Genomic DNA, 25,144 nt, shown 5'->3' with positions numbered 1-25,144 from the left:
TTTACCGGGTGAGTCTGGCTGCGGCCCTGTGCAATGGCCAAGGCAGATGACCAGAGTCTTTTCACGCAGGGGCAGAGGGGTTGAGTGAGCTGCCCGAGGTCAGACAGCAGCTCTGGGACAGAGTTTGGACTTCACATCATTTGCCTAACAAACATTTGCCAGGCGACTGCCTTTATCGAGCAGCTGCTCTGGCCAGGCCCTGGGGAGATGGCTGTGAGCAAGACGCAGGGCCTGAGCTCAAAAGCAAGCCGGTGGGGGGCGGGGGAGTGACATGATGGCTGGAGAGAGTCAGCACCAGGTGCCCGTGGAGCTGACCGGGCCCGTGGGGAATCCTCACCTGGGCGAAGGGCTCTTTGAGCACAGGAGGGTCAGTCACCTGATTCCAAGCCCAGGGGGACACCGGCATGCGTCCCCTCACCAGCCAGGCCAGCGGATGGAAGTTGTAGTTTTGGCTCTGCTGTGTGACCTCAAGCAGGCCCTGCCCTATGACTGCTCTCTCCACCTGCATGAACAGGTCGAAGCAGGCCACGTGTTTGCATCCTCTGGTGAGCTCCCCAGTATCCTTGGGGAACCTGTATAAAATGCAGGGTCCTGGGCCTCTCACACAGAGGTTCTAATTCAGTAGGCCTGGAGGGAGGGCCAGGAATCTGCATTTTGAACAAGCTCACGAGACGTTTCTAAAGCAGCTCATCCCTGTGCCTCCGTTGGAGAGATGCTGCACTTGACCATGGCGAAGCCCTTTGAGCGATGACCCCAACCTTGCCCCTTGGCATGGCAGCGTCCGCAGAGCTGGCAGGGTGGAGAGCCAGGGGTTTGCTGATGCTCAGCTGTCTCAGCTCCCACACCTGGCAGGATCCCAGGGGAACCCTGGTCTCGGTTCCGAAGCTTCCAGAAGCCTTGGCCAGCTCCCCACCCCCAAAGAGACAGGTAGGGGATGCTGAGCCAAAGGTCAGGGTGGGGGTCTACCATTGCTCATCAGAGAAACTGCAGTGCCTGGGTTAGGCCTTCACCCAAGGAGTGCTTCCGGCCGCTTGCTTGAGGCTGGTGCACCTGAGGACTCAGGCAGGCTGGTCTGGCCTGACCAGGTGTGGGAGACTAGAACAGGCTGTCCAGGCCCCGGCATGGGGAAAGCAGGGAGGCCGGGCGGCTCCACGTCCAGCAGCCACTTCCCCTCGAGTGTCTTCATAGCAGACGGAGAAGGGCTTCTCGCCGCCTCCTCAAGTGACCTTAGCTGATTGGGCTGCAGCCCTTTTGAGAGCCTGGTGACAGGCTTGCTCTGTCCTGCCAAGTGCTGGTGTCACCCTCCCAGCCAGGACGCCATTACCTTTTCTCCTGAACGCTCCCAGAGCAGGGGGACGCTGGCTAATGTCCACGTGGTCAGCTCAGGCTGTGTCCTGTTTCCTGATGCTGCAAACCGGTGAACTAGTGCAGGGGCTGCTGTGACAAAGGACCTCAGGCTGGGTGGTTTAGAACCACAGAGGTATGTTGTCTCACCATTCTGGAGGTCAGAAGTCTGAAATCAAGGTGTCTGCAGGGCCACGCTCCCTCTGAAGGCTCTAGGGGAGGATCCTTCCTGGCTTCTTCCAGCTTCTGGTGGCCCCAGGTGTTCCTTGGCTTGTGGCTGCATCTCTCTGATCTCTGTCTCTGTGTCCACATGGTTGTCTCCTCTGCGTGTATCTCTGTGTCCTCTCCTTATAAGGACACCCGTCACTGGATTTTGGGTCCATCCTAAATCCAGGATGATCTCCTCTCGAGATCCTTAACTAATTACACCCTCAAAGCCCCTATTTCCAAATAAGGTCACATTCTGAGGTTCCAGCTGGACATGAATTTGGGGGGGACACTCTCCCACCCGCTCTACCCAGCAGGCAGAGTGTCACCAGGTAAAGGGCAGGTCTGTTCAGCTGGCGGGGGCAGCAGTGGGCTGGCAGCTGGTTCCAGGAAACAGATGTGGGGCTTTTAGCAGCCTCAGGCTCTGTTGTCAGCTAGGGCAGCTTTGCCTCTGTGAACAGAACCAGAGCCCAGAGCCCAGGAGGTGGTTGCCGTGGGGTCAGCTACCCTGGAGAGGGTGTGCCATTTGGATGCCTGCTTTACGGTGTCCTGGGCAAGAAAAGCTGCACGAGGCTCTGAAGAGCCAGCCTCAGGGCCAGGTTGAATCCCAGGGAGACAGACTGCTCAAGCGTAAGAACTTTCCAACAGGACCTTGTAGTGTGGAGCGTCCCGTCCTGGGAGGTGCTTTCGCGGCCCTTGCAGGGCTGATGTTGCAGAGAGCATTCAAGCCCCATCCCGAGAGCTCCGAGCCTGTGCTTGTCAGGGACTGACGGCCCCATCCGACAGCCATGGGTCCAGGTCAGAGACTCACCCAAGGGCAGCCAAAGAGATGCGGCAGAGCCAGCCCCGGACCCCTGGACCCTCCCTCTGGCTGGTTTGTGGGTTTGTGGGGGGGAGGGGTGCCCTCACGCGCTGGCGTCAACTCCTCTGCAAGGCCCGACACCCCTCCCTGTGCCCCTCCCACCCTGTCGGCTTCTGCAGCCAGGTCTCCCTCCCCTGCTCTGTCCTGAAGCTCCACATCCTGCCAGCTTAGCCCAGGAACCTCTTCCACGGCCGGCTGGGCACTGCGCCTGCCCCCGGCTCTGCCTCTCTCTGAGCACCGAGCCCTCACTGGGCACTTCACCCGGGGCACAGTGTGGAGTTGTCATCTAGGTGCTCGGCGCCTGCAAGAGCCTTCACCTCTGTGTCCAGGGCCTGTCCCAGACAAGATGCACTGAACACATCTCAGCCATGAGGGTGATGTTGGTCTCCAGACAACTACGTGTACACCGGGCTGGATGTTTTTGGAGGACATGAGGTCCAGCCCCGCCTTGACCTCCTGCAGACCTTGGGCAAGTCCCTGTCCCTCAAAGGGCCCTGTGTCCCCATCAGCTAAGGAAAGACGGATCCTGCTGCTGTGTGAAACCCTTCCTGTGTCTGACTTCCGGAAACCAGGGGTGACGGAGGGGACCTGGACACGGTGCCCGAGATGCAAGCATTCCCCATTGCCGGGACCAGATGCCGCATGGCTTCCTGGCTGCTGGCATCTCAGCCACCTGTCTGCCTCCCTTCCCACACCTGTGATGTCCTCCTGCTCGGAGAGAATAGCCTCGGTACTGAAGTCCCCGCTGGTTCCCAGCCCTGCCCAGGCTGCCTGTCCTCTGGAGCCACCTGCCTCGTACTCAGCAGCTTTAAACTTTTTTTTTACTGAGATGAGATTCACATAACATAAAACTGTTTTAAAGTTTACGATTCAGTGGCATGTAGTACACTCACAATGTTGTGCAACCACTACTACTGTCTAGTTCCAAAACATTTTCATCACCCCAAAAGAAAACCCTGTGCCCAGCTCTGGGGCTTTTCTCCCTTTTCTCTTTTATTTTAAAATTGTGCTAAAATACACGTAACAAAATTTACCATTTTAACCATTTAAGTGTCCGGTTCAGTGGTTAAGTACATTCACATTGTGCAACCATCACCACCATCCATCTCCAGAACTCTTCTTTCCGCAAACAGAAAATGTCCCCATTCAACACTAAACCCCATCCCTTCTCCCCCAGCCCCTGGCACCCACCATTCTCCTTTCTGTCTCTGTGAGTCTGTCTGTGTGCCTCGTAGATGTGGACTCATACAGTACTTGTCCTTCTGTGTCCGGCTTATTTCATGTCGCACCATGTCTTCCAGGTTCATCCACGTTGTAACATGAGTCAGAATTTCCTTCCTTTTTAAGGCTGAATAACATTCCATTGTGTGGATCGACCACATTTGTTTATCAGTTCATCCATCAATGGACACGTGGATCGTTTCCATCTTTTAGCTATTGTGAGTCCAACCCTGGGGCTTTTTGAGAGTCTAATGAGAAAAGCACAGGGCCAGCGGTCTGACTGGGCTGTCGGGCTCCCAGTATATGCTCCCACCTCCCTTAATCCATAATTAGCTCCAGACCGCTGAGCCCAGGCCCCAGTGGAAAGATGATCGTTCCAGAATGCCCTACACCACCTGTACCTTCTTCTCCGAGCCACGCTGCCTTCCCTGCCCTTGGGCCCCCATTTTCTCCTCCAGAAAGATCAGGGCACAGCTTGCTGAGAACCTCAGCCCTCAGTGGAACTGGCTGACCTTGGGCATGTCGCTTCCCTTCTCTGAGCCCTTGCTTGCCATCTGTCAGAAAGACGTAATAACCTGTGTCCACCACTCCCGTGGTGCTCAGCTCCTTCGAAAACCCAAGTGGCTGTTTGCATCCTTGGGCCTCCACTCTTTACTGCCGGCCCTGTTCCCCTTTTCATTCTGTCCACAGGTGTTTTCTGAGCACATGCCCTGGGTGAGCTGGGGCTGCAGGTGGGGGGCTGTCCAGCAGAGGGGGCTTTGAGCAGCCTTGGAGGGATGACCAGACATATCAGGCCGAGGCGGAGTTCACTTCTGGAAGGAGGTGCCCAGTGCCCCAGTGTCATCTTATTTAATCCCACCTAACCCAGTGAGGTGGGTGATGTTCCTACAAACGGGTAAACTGAGGCCCAGAGCGGTTAAATGACTTGCTCGAAGGCAAAGCTTAAATTCGAACTTAGGTCCGTCTGTTCCAAAGCTAGTCTTCCCCACCGCATCTTGCTGCCTCCCACTAGCTTTGTTTGTTTGTTTCACCACCTGGTTTTACTGTATTTTTTGCAGGGTGGGGGGATGGTGGCCGCCCCCGCCGCCCCCGCCGCCCCCGCGCCTGCTGTTCTGTTCAGGGCTGTTCAGTGCCTCCTCACTCCCCACCCTGTTGACATGGGGCGGTTGCTGCGCTGGTTTTGTTTTTGACCCAGTCAGCCTGGCAGGGAAGTGGCGGGCTGTGTGCAGCGATTCCCAAAATAGCCCCAGGCTCCCCGCCAAAGACAGAAGAGCCAGACTGTGTGCAGTGGGCTTGGACCAGTTAAGATGACTCAGTTCCGTGTACCCCAGCCATCCCCTCTTCTTCCTGACCGCCCCTCGAGCTCACCTGCCCTGCACCTCCCCCAGCCTGGGCCACCGGACGCTGCTTCACACCCCTGTGCCTCTAAGATGGCCTTCCTCCCGGGAGTGCCCAGAGGCTGCGGAGGGCTGCCAGCTTCGGGCTGCTGGCTTGGGTGGGTAGCCCTGGCCTGGAATCAGGGCTTCTCATTCCCTCCCTATGACTGACTTGCCTGGTTTGACCTTGACCAAGTCCCCGCCAGCCTCTTGGCTTCCGTCTTCCAGTTGGAGATGGGGAGAGCGCATCTGTCTACTGCCTCGTGTCGTCGTGGGGACAGGGGTCCCAAACGGTGGGGGGAAGGTTGGTGATAACAATAGCGATGAGTTATTTCTTCCAATCCTGACTGTTTTGAGTGTGAGGGTACAGTTCAAAGGGAAGCCCTCCATTAGCAGGGCTGTCCCAGCATCACCAGCTCCGTCATCGTGGCACTGATGGCAGCCGCTGCCGTTCCTTGGGTGTTGTGTGCTGGGCACTCTACATTCATCGTCTCTTAATTTATCCCCCCTGACTACCCTATGGTGGTGTCCATGGCATTGGACTGACTTCTATAAAAGTGAGAACTCAGGCTCAGAGAGTTTAACTTGCCAAGACCCAGTGGAGGGTGGAGCCGCCATGGGAACCCGCTCTGGCCTCAAAACTGGGTTCTGCCTGTGATGTCTCGCCCCCTCCTCCAGGGTAAGCCCGTCCCTGCTCTAGGCTTCCCTCTCCAGACCATGAACCTAGTCTCATGGGGGCTGCCCTTGGCAGCCACAGCAGCTCAGAGATTCTGTCTGTGTTCACCCAGGGAACCTGGTATAGGACAGAGACACACTAAGGCTTGGCCTCAAAGAGAGCCATGAGGTCATAAGGGCATCTCTGGAACTGAAGGGGCCGCCCCTTTAACACCCCCCTTATTTATTTATTTATTTGTTGAAGTAGAGTTGATTTACAGTGTTGTGTTAGTTTCTGGTGTACAGCAAAGTGATTCAGTTATACATATATATATTCTTTCTCTTTTTTTTAAATGACAGTTGTATATATATTTTTTAAATTTATTTATTTATTTGGTTGCACCGGGTCTTAGTTGCGGCAGGCGGGCTCCTTAGTGGCAGCTTGAGGCCTCCTTAGTTACGGCTCGCTGGCTCCTCAGTTGTGGCATGGGAACTCTTACTTGCGGAATGCATGTGGGATCTAGTTCCCTGACCAGGAATTGAACCCAGGCCCCCTGCATTGGGAGCACGGAGTCTCAACCACTGTGCCACCAGGGAGGTCCCTATGTATTCTTTTTCATTTTCTTTTCCGTTATGGTTTATTACAAGATATTGAATTTACTTCCCTGTGCTATACAGTAGGACCTTGTTGTTTATCTATTTTTTTAAATAAATTTATTTATTTTATTTATTTATTTTTGGCTGCGTTGGGTCTTCATTACTGCACGCGGGCTCTCTCTAGTTGCGGCGAGCGGGGGCTACTCTTCGTTGCGGTGCGTGGGCTTCTCATTGTGGTGGCTTCTCTTGTAGCAGAGCACGGGCTCTAGGCGCGTGGGCTTCAGTAGTTGTGGCGCACGGGCTCAGTAGTTGTGGCTTGCGGGCTCTAGGTGCGCGGGCTTCAGTAGTTGCGGCACACGGGCTTAGTTGCTCCGCGGCATGTGGGATCTTCCCGGACCAGGGCTCGAACCCGTGTTCCCTGCATTGGCAGGTGGATTCTTAACCACTGCGCCGCCAGGGAAGTCCCTGTTTATCTATTTTATATATAGTAGTTTGTATCTGCTAATCCCAAGCTCATAATGTATACCTCCCTCATCCCCAACCCCCCCCTTTTTATAGCGTACATTGAAGCAACTTCACAGAACAGTCAGCAAGTATTTCCCAAGTACCAGGCCCCGAGGGCGCCTTCCCACTCCTTGAAGAACCACGGGAGGCCCGTTTGTTCTGACTTTGCAGCTCAGTAAGGTCAGGCCACCCATCTGAAGCCATCAGCTCCCACATGGCAGTGCCAGGACCAGCTCCCAGGCTGCCTGGTGCTTTTGCTGCCCTTCCAGCGTCCAGAGAATGGGAAGCTCTTGGCCTCCACGCCCCAGCCCTGTACCTCCTTCCGGCCTCTCCCTCCTCTGTCGGGTTCAGGCGCATCAGCACGGGCAGGGGTTAGCCTAAGCAGGTGTCTGTGGCCACTGGGGGCTGCACAGGCTGGGTTCCATCCCCAGATCGGGTTTGCGTTACCGTTTGCCTCCGCGCCCAAGGCTGGTGTGATTATATTTGTATGCATTGCCATGTGTGTTTATTTGTGTGCGCATTTGTTTTTGCTTTGTGACTGGTCTTGTGCTGTGTCCCCCGGGTCAGGGCCTGGCGGGTTTTAGGGGCAGGGCACATGTGACTCTCATCTGGACCTCGTCGGCTGTGGGATGAACCAGGGCTGACGCACAGTTGTTTCCCCAGTTTGTGGTGAAAAACACTGACGTGTAGAGCTGCAATCCCTTATCCTCAGTTCCAAATTCCAGCAAGCTCTGAAAACCAAACGCTTTTTCATAATTCACTTGGCAGCAAACTCGCGCCTGAACCGAGGTGAGGCTATTTATAGTCCAAGTGAGGCTATTTATAGCCCTTGTGCATCCTATGTTCATGTATTTCACTGCAGAAATGTCCACGGATTTGATTATTGGATGCTGCTGAAGCATGCAGTATTACGCATCTGAAGTGCGGGGAGTTCTGAATTCTTGAATGCATCTGGCCCCAAGAGTAAGCCTACTTTTGTACCCGTTACAATTAGCCTCTGCCCCCAGCCCCCCCACCCCCGCCAGTGTCCCTCCCAGTGTCCCTTTCCTGGAGCTAAAGTGGTGATGCCACCCACAGGGGCCTCCAGGACCCCAGCCAGCACCACTGGCAGTGCCCAGCGGGTAGATATTTTTATGATCACCGTGGGTGATAGAACACATCTTTATTGCCAGGCACAGCGTGGGGTGCTCTCCACACGTACGTCTGACACCCCTCTTTGGATGTATTACCACTCCCCTTTACAGATGAGTAAACTGAGGCTCGGGCTTTTATGTATGATATCTAAGGACAGAGAGGGGAGAAGGGAAAGTGCTAGGGCTCAAACTTGCCCTCCCATCTTGCTGCCTCTCTGGGAGGGAGTCTGGGGACACAGCGGTTCGACTCCCTGGATTTGCAGCCAACACACGTTGAAATGGGGAGGGAGCCAGCATATGTGCCCCAGGTGCACATGGAGGGCAGCAGACAGATGCGAGGCAGGCCCGTCCCCTGGCAGGGAGGAGGAGGAGGAGCCGTTCTGTGCTGCAGGGCCTCCCTTGGGACCTACTGCCCACTCCCACTGCAGTTCCTGCTTCTCAGATCGTCCTTTTGTACAAGCACCTGTGCCATTCCCCTACCTTGTCTGTTCCCAGCAGCTGGCAGCTGCTAACACTCCTAGCTGCTCGGCCCCCGAATCTTTTCTGCAGTTCTCTCTGAAACCACAGAAACACAGGGAGTTGGCATAACTGTGCTCCAACCCCATCTGCCTGCTGTTCTTGGGGACCAGCTCCCCTCATAACCTTCGGGAGCTCCCTTGCATCTGGGAGTGTTGGCGGGCTCTGAAGTCCCCGAGCGTGCACGCTCCCCTATGTGCAAGCTCTTTCCCATGCATCTCCCATCATCCTGTGACGACCCAGGAACCCCTCGCCGCCGGCCATGGCAGTCCTGCCTCAGAGCCTTTGCTGGGCCTCTTACCCGCCAGGAGTGCCTCCCACCCCTACCTCAGCCATACCTGCCCCGCAGTGCCGTAGTGCAGGGAGAGAGCGAATCCTGGGAGGGCTGCAGTTTCCTTGCCTGCAGGGTGGGCTCGGAATGGCTGCGCTCACTGAGCTGTGGGTGAACTGGCCTCAGGGCAGGTGCCTGATATGGTGTGTACTTTGGCACAAGCCCCACTAGCAGGGACTTTCTTCTTGCCTGCCTTATGGGGTCAGAAAGTTCCCCAGAGCTGCCATGGCCTTAAAGAAGGCAACGGTGGCCCACTGTGGAGAGCTTTGGGTTGCGAGGCTAGTGCTCTGGGCTCCAGTTCCAGCTCTGCCCTGGCTGCGTAGAGGGAGAGGAGGGAAGGATGGATGCGCGTATGGACAGATGGACGGGTGCACGCATGCGTGGCTTGATGGCTGATGCACGGGTGCTTGTGTGGCTGGAGGAATGGCTGGATGGAGGGGTAGATGGATAGATGGATAGATGCATTGATGGATGGATGGATGCATTGATAGATAAACAGATCAAGTCCCTGCCCTTCTCTGGGCCTTAATTTCCCATCTATACAATGACGGAGTTAGGTAACAAGTTCCCCTTCCGTTTCTGGGTTTTGTGATCCCATCTGTGTCAACCTAGCACCCTTAAAGACCCCTGCCCCACCTCAGGCACCTATAAAGAGCACCTCGCCTGTGCCCAGGGGCTCTGGAACCCTCTCTCGGTTGCACTTTCCACCACCCACTGGGTGTTCCCTGTGCTGGCCTCAACCCCAGCCTTCATCTTCTGCCTGTGTGTGTGTTGTTTGGACTCTGCATGTCTATTCATCTGCTCTAGTTGGAGGTGCAGTTGTGTTTTCTTCTGACTTTTTTTTTTTTTTACAAAACCATTTTTTTATCTGTGGTGGGGGACTGTATGTCCATTCAGGATGAACCACTGAGCGAACAGTGGGTGGAAGTGTTGTTACACGTACAATAGAAAGGAACAGCGCCCCCTGGAGTTGGGCAACTCTGCGGTGGCATCAGGCCCTGGGGATCCACAGGAAATAACGCGTGGCCTCGGGTCCTTGGAGAACTCACAGTTTGGTGGGGAAAATAAGATCTCGAAGCAGCCCAGATGTGAAGTAGCATTATGCACAGTGACACATGTCCTTCATGCAGAGAGCTTGGCGGAGGGAAGGGCAGCTGTGGCTGAGGCGGCTGTGAGCCAGGGACGACTGATCAGCAAGGCGGGGCTCGGCGGGGCTCAGCTTCCTAGGCTGGGCATCCTGGGGGAGGTGGGGTCCAGACGATGGCACTAAGTGCAGGCACCGAGACCCGCTGGGGACCTCCACGCATGAGGCTGTCCCATCACTAGTTTAGGCAAGACCTTGAGTGCCAGGATACGGAGCTCAGGTGTTCTTTGTTGAATAAAGGTGAATTCTTGAAGATTTTAAGCAGGAGGGTGACACAATCAATGTCCCTCTCTTACAGTATGCTGGGGGATCTTTGCTGAAAAAAAAAAAAGGGTAACTTGGAAGACTCACCTATGGTTGGTGCTCTGAGCCCTTGGGACCTAGGAGCTGAGATGTTGGCTCAGAAAAAAGGGGAGGCTGCCAAGACTTACTGGATAAAGAAGGGAAACTGATAAATGAAGTTCTGCCTGACTTTTTTTCCTAAAAAATATTTGTTTTGGAGATGAAATTCACATAACATAAAAAAAGAAAAAAGAAAAACCTAACCGCATTAAGGTGAACAATTTAGTGGCATTAATACATTCACAGTGTTGTGCAACTACCACCTCTGTCTAGTTTCAGAGCATTTCCATTGCCCCAGAAGGAAGCCTTGTACCCATTAGCACCAGCCCCTGGCACCCACCAATCTGCTTTCCTTCTCAAGGGATTTGCCAGTTCGGATGTTTCGCATCAGTGGAATCATACATCAGATGCTGGGGGCTTCCAACCTGATTTTTCTGTTCTGTTTTGCCCCACCATGCCCTAAGCTCACCCTGTACTTTCTGCTCTGTGGCCCTGAGGCCAGGCCTAGGTCCAGCCTGGCTGTAGCTCCCAGCCTTGCACTGGTCCAAGAAGGATGTTCAGATAGATTCTATGAAGAACAAATTAGTGAGCCGCAAGCTGGACCTGCGGGAGAAGCAGCCCTTGTGCCCTGCTGGGGCGTTAATTGTGTGTGTGGCCATGTGCTGAAGGACAGGGCCTGAGGCTGGGGCAGTGCCCAGACAGCAAAGAGGACAGACCCAGCTCCAGAAGCCACAGTGACACAGTGACAGTGGCATCTGCGGCCCAGGCACGCTCCTTCCTGGCCTTCTCTGGGCCCACCCTCTGTCTAGATCCCTTACCAGGACTGAGGCTAAGGGCTCACTGTGTAAGCTGCCCACCGAGTAAGGGGGCAGGGGCCGGTCCAGGGGAGGTGGGCTGTCTACTGGCCCCTGTCCAGACTGCCCCCTGGAAGATCCCCCAGAAATGGCCCCAAGCCTTCATTGCTCTCTCTCTCTGACTGTCCGGAAACATGGGCTCTATGTGCCCTGCCGCGTGCCGGGGTTGGTCTTCTCCCTGCCCAGGACCACCACCCTCGCAGCTGCGGCTCCTGAGCATTTACGCGGGTCTGCAGAGCACCTCTCAGATCGCCACACCCAAGACCCAGGATGCACCAGACGTGGGCCCTGCCCTGGAGCCTCGCGGTCTGGGGACAGGCAGTGGGAATGGGCTGTGTGAGGGCTTGAGGCGATGTGCACCCGGGGCACCCCGGGGAACCCAGCTTCAGTCTAGGGGGCCTGGCGAAGCGCGTGCTGGCTAAGTCTTAAAGGACACTTTGGGAGTTTGCCAGGGAGACCAGGTGGGGAAGGGCTTTTCGACAGAAGGAACAGCAAGTGTGAATCTCAGCAAATGCTTCTGGCAAAGGGAGCAAGCTCCCGCCGCGCGCTAGGCACGGGAGGCCCGGTGAGCCCGTGAGCGCTGCCCTTGAGCGGGACGAGAGGTGCGAAGCTGCCCGCAGCGGGGCTCCAGCCGGCCAGGCGGTAGGCGGGGCCCAGAGGTCGGGGGCGGAGCCCGAGGGCCTTGAGTGATGTTCGAGGGCGGGGCTCTGATCCTGGTGGGGGCGGTCGCGCGCTCAGATGCAGTCTGCCGGCTTCTAGAAGGAAGATTTGCGGGGATCCAAACTGCACGGTTGGAGACCAATGAGGAAGCTCTTCTGCCCCCCAGGGAGGGCTGACAGGGCCTGAACCGAGGCCGGGAGGAATGGGGACCACAGGTGAGGCAAATTAGACTTCCGGTTCTGTCTGGTGATGCGAGATCCGCCGGGAGGGTCTTCAGGTGGCGCTTGGGGCCTGATCTGCGTCCTTTTCTGGTCCTTGGCAGTCGAGAGACTTTGGCTGAACTGCCTGACCTTGTCCGGCAGGCAGGTTTAATCTTCTGCAAAATGCCCAAAAGGAAGGAATGAGGAACACTGGTTCATAACTACCTTGAAGAGTGAAAGCTCAGGGAATGAGGTGTGGTTTGGTTTTTGCTGCCCTGACAGGAGGAGCCCAGATGCCACCAAAGGTCACAGCCGAAACCCTAGATCCCTTGGGTTTGTGCAGCCAAAGATCCAGGTCTCCCTCCCTGACCCCCCACCCCCGGGGGCAGCTGCATGTGGTTCCCCTACCTTGGCACCTCCTCGTTCCTCCTGCATGGTTAATAATTCAGGACAAGCCAGATGGCTCTGCTTCTTTTCCTCCTGCTCTCCCATAGCCTCCCGGAGCTGGTTCCTCACTCGCGGTGGGCATGGGTGGGGGTGGGGGTGGGGGAGCCCCGGAGGCTCCCTGCAATTAGCCAGGCGTCCAGGTGTCTGAGTTCTCACCACCAGTACCCGTAGCCTCAGCAGGCCCCAGGGCGCCCCACCTTCAGAGTGTGTAGGCCCATTGCCTGTGGAAGTGGAGAGAGTCCTTAGAAACCAGTGGTCCTGCCTTCTGCCCATCCCTGGTTTCACTCAGGGTCTATCTAGGGCATTTCGTAAATATTTATAGGATGAGGAGACCAATGGTACCATTTGCACACTCAGGAACACTCCTTCCTTTGCTCTTCCCAATGCCCCTATTCGGAAGGGATTCACACACGCATACACACTTCTCACGTTTGGGATCTGAGGTCTCGGAGTGCCCCGACTTGCCCAAAGCAAGCAATGACTTCAGTCCGCACTTGCCTGGTCCCCGTTCAAGGCCAAGGTCTAGACCTCAGTGAACAGTGAACTCCCCGGAATACAAAACCCTATAGGGGAAACTTTAAGGCATGTTCCACTCTGGTTGTTGGCCTCATTCTTAATGGAATTCTTTGACCCCCCTAATTGGGCTGAATGTGGAGAAAGCCAGATCCCGAGGCCCAGGTGTGGACAGTTACCCCAGTGCCCAAGGGCAGGGACAGGATCCAGTGTCGGACAGGGATAGGATCCAGTGTCACACAGGGCCAGGAGAGGGCAGAAAGGCTGTGAGCTTTTCTCGCTCAACCCAGGAGGACTTTCTGGAAGAGGACGGCAGGGCAGTTCAATTCTTTCATGCTTTGGGTCTAGCAGAAGGAGGCAGCAGCCTGGTCCTGGGCTTCCTGGTGTTGGCAGGAGCTGCTGACACAGAGAACCCGACCCGAGCCCGTGAAGGCGTCTTCCTGGGCGAGCAGCCGTGGTGGCACCGTCCCCACGTCTGTCTGTTCAGGTGAAGCCCTCGTGGTGAGAAGCTGGCACAGAACACTCTGGGGAAGCTCCAAATAGAAGAGGAGTTTGTCTCCCAGGCAACACGAGCGTGAGCTGTCAGCCTACACTCCTCCACTGGGGTACCCAGCACTGCCTAAGAGCACCGTCAAAGTTCAGGTGTTCACTCTCCTTCCCAGAGGAGTAAACTGAGGCCAGGGTTATGCGACACGTACAGGACATCAAGCTCAGCCTGATGTTCCTTCCGCTGACCCTCCACTACTACCCAGGGACCCTCAGAGCTGGCTCAAGGAAGCTCAGTGGGGCTTGGGACCGGTCAGTGTTCCAGGAGCCAGGTGGACCTGGGAGCAGAGGTGGGGCGAGGTTACCACCACAGGGAAGAAGCCCAGAGAGAGGCGGGGGGCCCTAGACAGTGGACAGTGAGGGTGTGAACACGTAATAAAAAGGTGCTGCTTTCCTAACTACCTTCTCTCTGCTTCTCCTAATCTTGCTTTCACATGGCTTCCACTGACATCTTACAAGTGTGCGCGTCTGTCTTAAAACTATCCTATCAGTATATTGGGGACACTTTTGTAGACGGCGCTCATGGGGAGCTCCTGGCAGCGCTTCCCCCTGCCCCCTGTGCTTCTGCTGGGGAGGGGAGCAAGATGAGGAGGGCTTAGGGGTCTGGGAAGAAAGAGAATTCCCATCTAGGGTCTGTTGAAAGGATCAGTCTGATTTTGAAGTCGATCGGAAGATCCTGTAGCCCAAGCTACCCTCAGAGTGGTCCAGAAACCTGTGAATCTGAGCAGAGTCTACTGATGTGTGATTAATTTACAAATAGGGGTGCAGAGTGGGAGAGCGTGTGCACAGGAGCCTGCTGTTCCTGCAAAGCTGCATCAAGATGTCACCGAGCTGGGTTTTATTTTGGTCCCCAGTGTTGTATCTGTTTAGCACTAAGCCCGTGTGGCACTGGGCATACTGGTCAGGCCCAGCTGGTGGTGTTACCACCTCCTGGAGGGAAGAAGGCTTCGAGGTAGTTCCAGGCAGGTGGAACCAGATTTGTTAGAAGCCCAGAGCAACTCCCCAGATTCACAGAAAGTGCCCAGGGTTCACAGATAGTATCTCCACGTGATGGGAGGGTGGTGGCGCATGTCCAGAATCCTGGACGTCATGTCACCCGCGTCTGCCCTCCCCCTACCCCGCAACCAGCTTTGCTTCCTGCTTCAAATCCCTCCATGTGATAGAACAAATATTAGTAAATATCCATGTAGGCAAAGAGATGCCTTTAGTGAGAAACGAACCATGAGGAATTCCCAAAGGATGGAGTGAAAATGGGATTAGACTGAAAAAGGAAATGATGGCCAAAATTGTTCCCAGGAGGTAGAGAGGTTCTAGGTGTGCTCTGAGCCTAGATGTGACAGATGAGGAGCAGGAAGGGATTCTGGGGTGACCACCACAGTTTGGGGGATAAATGAGGAAGAAGAATGAATACACCTGTTAAGTTTCCTCTCTTGTTGAGGAAGGAAAGATAGACCCTTTTTAATCTAAGCACTGTAGAGAATTACATGTTTAAGTACATGTGTTTAACTATTTAAAGATTGCCGCTGGAAAAAGGGTCAACAAACTATGGCCTGCAGTTCAGATCTGGGCCACCATTTGTTTGTGTAAATAAAGTTTTATTGGAACACAGCCATGCCTATATGTTAATGTATTCTCTATGGCTGCTTTCATGCTATAGTGGCAGAGCTGAGTAGTTGCAACAGAGACTCTATGGCCCACAAAACCTAAAATATTTACTATATGGCCCTTTGTGGAAAAAGTTTGCTGATCTCTGCTCTAGAAAAATGAAAATAAAACATAACATCCAATCTATTGTAGAAAAATAGATGTATCTAACCAAACAAAACGAATCCAATAAAAAGAAAAGAATAAGAAAAGAAATATGGTAAATAAATATGGAATTAGTCTAAACATCAGTAAGCACAATAAATGTGAACAAGTTAAATTCACTAATTAAAAGGTAGTCTCAAAACTTGTTGAAAAATTTTTTTAAATAAATTTTATTTATTTATTTATTTTTGGCTGCATTGGGTCTTCATTGCTGCACACGGGCTTTCTCTAGTTGTGGCGAGTGGGCTTCTCATTGCGGTGGCTTCTCTTGTTGCAGAGCTCGGGCTCTAGGTGCGCGGGCTTCGGTAGCTGTGGCACGTGGGCTCAGTAGTTGTGGCTCACAGGCTCTAGAGCGCAGGCTCAGTAGTTGTAGTGCACGGGCTTAGTTGCTCCGCGGCATGTGGAATCTTCCCAGACCAGGGATCGAACCCGTGTCCCCTGCACTGGCAGGCAGATTCTTAACCACTGCGCCACCAGGGAAGCCCTAAAAAATTTTTAAATGAGACTGAAAAAAAAAAAGAGACAGCTTAAGTATGAAAATAAAAGGATAAGGAAAGAAACCCCTAATGAACCATAGCAAAGAAGGCAAATATAGCAATATTAATATCAGATAAAGGAGAACTAAAAGTGAAAAATATTTTAGGTATAAAGGAGTTGTTTAAACCTGTAAAAGGAATATTCCTCCAAAAAGTTAAAAGCCCATCGACTTTCTGTACTTAACAAGGTAGCTTCAAATACATTAAATAAAAATTGATGATATTATGAGTGAAAAATGACAAATATAGAGTAACAGTGGTGGGCTTTAAAAATCTCCAAGATATCCCTTGTGGTGTATATGTAGACATACACAGGTGATGAAATTGTATAGAACTTAATACATACACACACCGTACATACCAGTAAGTACAATAGAACTGGGGAGATGGGATTAAAATCTGTAGATCATATCATTGTCAATATTCTGGTTGTTATAGTTTTATAAAAAGTTATCATTGGGGGAGACTGATAGTGTACAAGGGATTTCTCTGTGTTATTTCTTACAACTGCATGTGAATCTGCAGTGATCTCAATTAAATTTTCAATAGAAAATTCTTCAAAGACAACATATTAGGTACAAAAAACCAAATAACCCTTAGGTTAAATGAGGAAGTCAGAGTGAAAATTTTAAACTACAGTATTTTAACGAATGTCAGTTAGAGCCCTAAATGTGAAAGCCTATGGATGAAACCAAATCAGTGCTCAAAGGAAAATCTGTAGCCCTAAATTCATTTACTAAGAGACGAGTAAGACTAAAAGTTATTCAGTTTAACTTTCAATTCAAGAAGCTAGAAAAGTAAACTCGAAGAAGGTAAAAAGATAATTAAAAATGAAGTCAGAAAATGTAGTTGAATTCATCAATAATTCCAAAAAATTGTTCTTAAAAAGACAAGAGGTAAAACTTTGACAAGTCTAATTTAAAAAAAAAAAGTCAAAGGCAGACATAAAGAGAATATAACTTCAAAAGAGATTTTTAAAAGAAAATAAATGCAATTCTTTGGCCAATTAATTAGAAACACTAAGTGAAATAAAGTAAATAAAAGTAAATAAAACTAAGTAAATAAAACTACCTAAGTAAATAAAAACTAAGTAAATAAAAACTACCAAACTACCTAGTGGTTCAGAACCCAGACAGAGAGAGAAGGCCATGTGACGACAGAGGAAGAGATCCGAGTGATGCAGGTACAAGCCAGGGAATGCTGAGGATTGCAATCAACTTCCAGAAGCTGGGAGACAGGCACAGGACAAGGAGCCAACCTCAGCGACACCTTAACGTAAGACCTCTGGCCTCCAGAACTGTGAGAGAATACATTTAGGTTGTTAAAAGCCACCCAGTTTGTGACAGCAGCCCCGGGAAACAAATACGCTCACTAGCTATTTGAGAGGAAGAATAAAAGAATGAGAAAGATGAACTCAAACGAACCTAGTGGTTCAGAACGACCGCTAGCTGGGGATTTAGGGTGAGCTCAGATGGGTAGTAACCCAGGCATTTGGTGAAGCAAATGTAAACTCTCTCAAGAAAAACGGACCCTTGTCCTAAGTCTCAGAAGATTTCTACAAATAACCTCCACAGAAAATGATCAGTTCACAGTCAAAAGTAATGGAGTCAAGAGGTGACGGAGCGCGTGAGCCAGAGGCAGCCCGGATAATTTGCCTCAGAAACAGCCCTCGGGACTTCAGATACGGCAATATTTAGGCCTAGACGATAAAATGACTACATTTGATGCATTTAAATAAATAAAAGGCATGGTTGAAAATATGTGCAGGGGATAAAAAGCTGTAAAAAAATGAAGAAGGAGGGAATTCCCTGGCGGTCCAGTGGTGAGGACTCTGTGCTTTCACTGCTGAGGGCACAGGTTCAATCCCTGGTTGGGGAACTAAGATCCTGCAAGCCGCACAGCGTGGCCAAAAAAAAATGAAGAAGCAGATTTGGAAAAGAACCAAACAGAAGTTCACTAGGAGAGCAGTCATAGCTGAAGAAGGGATTAGTGACTGGAAGCCAGATGTGAAGAGATCACCCAGGATAGAGCACTGGGAAGAGAGGAAGCTGTGGAGGAGATAAGACACACGGAGAAGGTTAAGGTTTTAACATTCATCTAATCACAGTACCAGAAAGAGAAGAGGAAAATAAGCCAGAGGCCACGTTTGAAGAGAGAATCGCTGAGAACTTTCCAGAATTGATGAAAGACAGAGGTAGGAATGGAGAGTAGTTTGGAGGGAGGGGGAGAAAATGCTGGAGAAGTATGTGAAACTCAGCTCATAGAGGATGGCTAATTTCTTCTCTCAGGTCCTGGGCTTCAATTCCTGAGAACGGAGCAGTCCTTATGCTAGGACAAGGTTTCAGTGCGGAGTGGGCTTTGAGACTATTGAAGACATTCCTCCAAATCAGGCAGGGCCCTTTCCCTGCACTGCCCAACTCAAGGGAGTGCCAATCTGATGGTGGTCCATGAGAATATCACTGCCTGGACTTGGGCAGTACACAGCCTGTGCAACTGAACTAAGCAACCCGGCTACAGCTGATGGTTTCTCTTCCCAAGTTATGACCCCATGGGGCTTTCCAGATTTCACCAGTTTTTTTTTTTTCTTTGTGCTTTCTTTCTTTCCTCTCTCCCTCCCTGGAGAGGGGTGGCATCCATCATCAGTGGAAGGATTTTATGGGGTGATGAAGGGAAGCTAATAACTGTAAAGAAGAGCCAGTTACCTGGGAAACTTCCCAGGCGTGTTGTGTTCCCCAGCAGCTCTGGGAAGCCTGGCTGTAAAGGCCACACCACTCATACAGTGAGATGGAGCAAGGCCTGGGCGAAGTTGCACAGACATGTGGGTTTGCATGTGCACACACGTGCACACCTCCCCCTGGGGACACCCAACTCGGCCTGATTGCTCCCTTCTGAGTTGAGTATTTGGACCCAATTGTTGGAGCCTGAGGCACCTGGACTCTTGCTTACCCAAGGGCACAGGAGAGCAAGCTCTGGATCGCAGGCCAGGAAATGTGGATTCTAGTGTGGTTCTGCCCTTGACTCGCTGTGTGGCCTCGCCAGATGACTCAGCCCCTCTGGGCTTTCATCTCCCTGCCTTGCCCTGGCTGCTTCCGAGCATTGAGTTTCCAAGGGTGACAAACTGTAATGTACCGTGAGCATCTGAGAGGGGGCCGCAGCCTCTCTTAAGGCCGTTTGGGCCTCCTGGCTTTGCTGTAGCTCATTCAGGGCCACGCTTGTCTCTCCCAAACCCACCCATTGGAAGGGGGCCGGTACAGCCCCAGATGCCCACGCACACCCGCCGTGGATAACAGCACGCAGCCCTCTCTGCCTGCCTGAGCTTTATACCCCTGTGCACGCTGTTTGGGGGGGAGGCAAGTCTGGCTCTATGAACAGTCGGAGTCACAGACGCTGTCAAGAAACCCGGTTTGTTCTTCCAGGGACATGACAGGGAGGGTACGCTATTCTTAGAGGATCCTTTCGTTGCTCCGAGGAACAGCTAAGGGAGCAGTTTGTAATTAGCACTTTGGCTGCTTAACGGCGTTATCTGCCTGTCGAGGGGCTGTGTGAACGTTTACCAGGCAAGCCTTTCTGAGTACCTAAGGCCCCTGCTCCATGGCACCTGCTGAGAACGACAAGATGAACAGGACAGATTTGTTACCGTGGCATCGGCCCGGGCACTCTTGTAGCCACGAGCAAGACGGGCGAGGTCCTGGACGTGGGACCAGCTATGCTGGGGGGAAGGCATGGCCATGTGCAAGTGACTCAGACCATTACAGAGGATGCTGAGCCCGTGGGGGGCTCCTCCACTGAGGGCACATGGCATCCGGACCGCGGCCTGGATCACGACGAGGAGCCACCTGTGCCACAGCCCCCAGCCTGGAGGACGCGCGTGTACTGGGCATGGCAGAGGGCCGGGATCGGGAAGTAGCCTGGCGTATTCCATGAAAGGAAGCAGCCCAGGTGGCTGCAGCATGGGAAGGCGGGCGGGCAGGGTCCAGGTGGCAGATCTCCTTCCTTTTTAAGGCTGAATAATATTCCCCACCAGGTTTTTGACGACTCATGCGGTATCTGTCTTCCCTCGTAGCCTAGGAGCTCCCTGAGGGCTCTGTCTTGGTCCCCTGCACCTCCTGGCACCCAGCACAGAGCCTGACATCTGGCTTAGGAAACACTGCTGGTTGCGTGCTGTTCAGAGGGGCCCCAGTGTCAGATTTCTTGCTGGGAGGAAAGGTTGGAGGGACTTGTTGAGACTAGAATTTAAGAACCTTACTTGCCAGGTTATGGAGTTGAGGTTTTAGCCTCTAGGCACTTTCCTGTTCTTACTAGCCACCTAGGGAACTTATTAAAAATACACATTCCCAGGTCCCTTGCTCTGCAATGCACATTTGGGCTGGAACCAAGGAGTCTGTGTTTGGAAAGAAATATCAACTTTTATTTCCAAGATCAGTCAGGAACATTAAAATAAAGCCAAGTAATCACTCTTGGATGTAGTCTACATGGGGTTGGCCCTCAGCTCCAAGGTTTGCGCTCACGACAAAATAATCTGAAAGAAAAGGCAAAAATGATTTCACTAAATCATGCATCTTTGTAAAAAGCGTTAAAGTTTTTTGCTTTAAACAAACTTTTTTTGCTTTAAGCAAACATTAAACCTGTTTGCTCACGTTATATCTGGATTCAGTTGCAGCCACCACTAACCCATCAATAAATATCTCTAGCCTTGAATACACCACTTAAATTTTTGATTCCTTCCCAAGATGGGGCATACTTGCCTTTTCCACCTTGGAGGATTGAGCTGCAAAAGCAAGAAGCTGAAAGCATTTGTAAACCATAAAATGCCATTATCAGTGCTAGGGGGATATATGTATATAAATTGACATAAATTTAGATGACATTTGTTCAGTTCTTAAGCTGTTTCTATCCTGGCCACAGAGAAAGATAGATAAACCTGACTCCAACTGAGTGATGGGGGACGAGATACCTTAATGACGCTGAGCCACGGTTTCCTCAGCTATAAAAATGGGCATAATAGAGACTTCCCTGGCGGTCCAGCGGTTAAGACTCCGCGCTTCCACTGCAGGGGGCTCGAGTTCAGTCCCTGGTCGGGGAACTAAGATCCCGCATGCGGTGCGGTGCTTTAAAAGAAAAAAAAAGGGGCGTAATAGCCATGCAGTAGAATGCCATTCTGCACAAAACGAAGTGAGGTACTGATGCGTGCTACAGTGTGGATGAAACTTGAGACTATGATGCTGAGTGGAAGAAGCTAGACACCAAAGGCCACATTATTGTATGACTCCATTAAAACGAAATATCCAGAATAGGCAAATCCATAGTGGCAAGAAGTAGATTAATGTATCCCTGGGGAGGTGGGGAGTAGGAGTGAGTGATGATGAGTGTGGGGTTTCCTTTTGGGACGAGAAATGTTCTGGAATTAGTGGTGATGGTTGCAAAACTCTGTAAATATATCAAACCCCACTGAATTGTACATTTAAAAAGGGTGAATTGTATGCTATGCAAATTACATCTCAATAAAGTGAATACATAAATGGGGGGTAATATATCTAACTCAAGGCAGTCGTGAGGATTAAGTAACTCATAGTTTATTCATGTGGCCCGAATGTGGAAAATGATTGAAGGGATTTATACACCAAGGGACCAAGCAGAAAGTCTGGTTTCCATGTGTCGGGGTGCAGGGTATGGTGAGACCCTGGTAGGGCCTTCAGGAGAGTCAGGATGGGAGGGACTGTATTTTCTTGTGCATCCTCCGTGCGGTGCCCATGGAGAACTAGGGCAGGGTGGGGCTTGGTCTCTGACCATTCAGTTTCTCCGGAATCTGTGTCTTCAAAGAGCATTCCAGTTGGTTCCTGGGATCGGCAAGTTTGGGAAACATGGTTTTAGGCTCATGGGGAACTGTAGGCAGTTTCTCAGAGCTAAAGGGCTTTCATGCTCCACTGGGACACCTAGAAAGCACTGGGCCTGTGCGCCATTGGGCTGTAGCTTTTGCAGAAGGTGCTGTGGGAGTGCAGAGCCTTGGGGTGTCATGAGTAGGGTTGGCTTAAAGGGGTAGAACCAGGGACGCTGGCTCTTAAAACTCCTAACACGGGGTGGGTGCCCTTCCAGATTTCAGGCCAGCCCTGTGGGGCTGTAAGCAGGCTGCACAACACCAGATTTTTTTTTTTTTTTTTGAAACAAGCAAACAAAAATTATAATTTGCAGCTGATGGCTGACAGGCCCTGAATAAGCTGGCTTGGAGCCTGGGTGCTGGAATCTTGCACACAGTCGGCTCCGAGTGGAGGTTTGCTGGTTGGGTGTGCTGGCTTAAGTAGAAAGAACCTTTTCCAGGCAGAAATCTATTCAAGGGCCATGCTACCTGCCTGCAAGCCTCAGATGCTCCATCAGTGTGTGTTAAACACAGGAATTAACAAAAGATGGAAAATACGAGGACTGAGAGCTGGCCACCGGCTTAGCCACGCAGAGGTCATTGATGGACTTGACCGATGCAGTTTCAGGGATGTGGTGAGCTGAAAGGATGTTGGGAGGTGAGAGGGTGGAAACCGCAAGAAGAGCTAACTCTTGAGAGGATTTTTGCTGTAATGGGGAGCAGAGAAATGGGATGGTTCCAAGAGAAGGAAGTGGGGTATAGAGAGCTGTGGGATCGAATCTCTGTGTTGTACACCTGAAACTTACAGAATGTTATATGTCAATTATAGCTCAAAAAAAAAGTTAGCTTAAAAAAGAGAGATCGAGCTATGGGGTTTTTGTTTGGTTTTCGTAAATATGGGACCTATTACCAGCATGTCTGCGTGCTGATGAGCGTGGGGCCTGCAGTGGAGAGGCATAAACTGATAGAGGAGAGCTAACTTAGAAGAAGGTTCTTTTTTTCCTGCTTTTTAATATTTATTTATTTACCTATTTATTTATTTTTTCTTCTGGCCGCACCATGTGGCATGCAGGATCTTAGTTCCCCGACCAGGGATCGAACCCGTGCCCTTACATTGGAAGCGCAGAGTCTTAACCACTGGTCCACCAGGGAAGTCCCGATTTTTGTTTATATTTAAAATTAAGGGCTTCCCTGGTGGCTCAGTGGTTAAGAATCCGCCTGCCAATGCAAGGGACACAGGTTTGAGCTCCGGTCCGGGAAGATCCCGCATGCCACTGAGCAACTAAGCCCGTGCGCCACAACTACTGAGCCTGCGCTCTAGAGCCCGCAAACCACAACTACTGAAGCCCGCGCACCTAGAGCCCGTGCTCTGCAACAAGAGAAGCGACCGCAATGAGAAGACCACGCACCGCAACAAAGAGGACCCCCCCGCTCGCCACAACTAGAGAAAGCTCGCGCACTGCAACGAAGACCCAACGCAGCCAATAAATAAATAAATTTATTAAAAATAAATAAATTCAATTCAATTAAAAAGTGTAGTTGATTTACAACATGATATTGGTTTCAGGTGTACAACATAGTGATTCAATATTTTATTGATTATACTCCATTTAAAGTTATTATAAAATATTGGCTATATTCCCTGTGCTGTACAATATATCCTTGTAGCTTATTTATTTTATAAATAAATAAGTATAGTAGTTTGTACCTCTTATAAATAAATAAGTATAGTAGTTTATACCTCTAATCTCCTACATCCATCTTGCCCCTCCCCACTTCCCTCTCCCCACTGGTAACCGCTAGTTTGTTCTTTGTATCTGTGAGTGTGTTTCTGTTTTGTTGTATTCATTCATTGATTTTATTTTTTAGATTCCACATATAAGTGACAACATAACAGTATTTGTCTTTCTCTGTCTGACTTATTTCACTAAGCATAATACCGTCCAAGTCTATCCATGATGTTGCAAATGGCAAAATTTCATTCTTTTTTTATAACTGAGTAGTATTCTATTGTGTGTGTGTGTGTGTGTGTGTGTGTGTGTATCACATCTTCTTTATCCATTCATCTGTTGATGGACACTTAGGTTGCATCCATATCTTGGCTATTGTAAATAATGCTACTGTGAACATTGGGGTGCGTGTATCTTTTTGAATTAATGTTTTCATTTTCTTTGGATATATACCCAGTAGTGGGATTGCTGGGTCGTATGGTAATTCTATTTTTAGTTTTTTGAGGAGCCTCCATACTGTTTTCCACAGTGGCTGCACCAATTTACATTCCCATCAACAGTGTAGGAGGGTTCCCTTTTCTCCACATTCTCTCCAACACTTGTTATTTGTGGCCTTTTTGACGATAGCCGTTCTGACAGGCGTGAGGTGATATCTCTTTGTGGTTTTGATTTGCATTTGTCTGATGATTAGCGATGTTGAGCATCTGTTCATGTGCCTGTTGGCCACCTGTATGGCTTCTTTAGAAAAATGTCTGTTCAGTTCTTCTGCCCATCAGGAGAAGTTTCTTAAATGATAAGAATGCGACTCAGTGCTCGAGAGGTTGACCTCGCGTGGGAGCCGAGACATTTTCCTGTTGTAGCAGCAGCAGTAGGTGCAGGTGGGTTGGTGGATCCCATGGTGGGAATTTGAGGGAATAAAGAAGAACGATCGGGGAGAAGGTCTAAAATAGCCGGGGTCGGGGAGTGCAGGAGCAGAATCAGTGGGGTGGGATTGCAGGGGGGCTGGGCCCACTGAGGTGTCCACCAAAACCTGGAGCCCAGGCTGGCCCAAGAAGTGAGCACTTGGCCCCAGTAGCTGTGATTGGCCCCAGTAGCTGTGATTGTCCCCAGCAGCTGTGATTGTCCCCGATGTGTATTTTGTGTCGTCAGTACCAACATCGTCATCATCATACAAGGCATCATCCCCAGTTTTGGTGGAAATCTCTGCTCTGGCTCTTATTACTGGCTTTTCTTATTAACTCTGGTGCCCCAAAGCCTCTATGTCCCGGGGGATTAATGAGCGGAGATGCTCTGGGGCCCGGCCTGTGGCAGAGCCCCTGCCCGTGATGGATGGTGTGCTGAACACCAGCGTAACCAGAGCCCTCTCCAACTTGGAGGTGCTCCCTGCCTCCAAGCGTCTGGAGGAGTGGGTTCTCCCTCCTTCTGCCCCAATAGCTGGGGGACATTCTCCCCTAAGGGGCTCTCATTTCAGCGTGCTCCTGACAGGCCCAGACGCAGACCTTAGGTGGGCAGATGCGTGTACTGCTGACATAGGGGAGTGGCCCGAGTGTTGCTGCGGTGGTAGCACCCACGGAAGGCAACCAGGAGCCAGAACCTCTGAGCCAACCCCAGGTGACCGCTGTGCGAGCCACGGCTCAGAACCAGACGGTCAGGCCCAGGTCCCTCCGGGTCTGTGCTTCCGTTCTGACCCCGAAGCATGCAGGGGCATTCTGTTTGGACGGCCCTGCCTCGTTTGAGCTGTACTCAGTGCTAACTGTGGGTAGC

At 51.4% G+C, this 25,144-nt stretch overlaps 1 protein-coding gene across 7 annotated transcripts in view; it reads left to right on the top strand.

The window, feature by feature from the left end:
• The window catches only part of PITPNM2 (phosphatidylinositol transfer protein membrane associated 2), a 142,767-nt gene that overhangs the window by 73,397 nt on the left and 44,226 nt on the right, over positions 1-25,144 (top strand). The gene's annotated exons all lie outside the window — the stretch shown is intronic.

Source organism: Balaenoptera borealis (assembly GCF_965194805.1).
Source record: "Balaenoptera borealis genome assembly, chromosome: 14".
NCBI lineage: Eukaryota > Metazoa > Chordata > Mammalia > Artiodactyla > Balaenopteridae > Balaenoptera > Balaenoptera borealis.
This window is presented reverse-complemented; position numbering and strand designations above follow the sequence as displayed.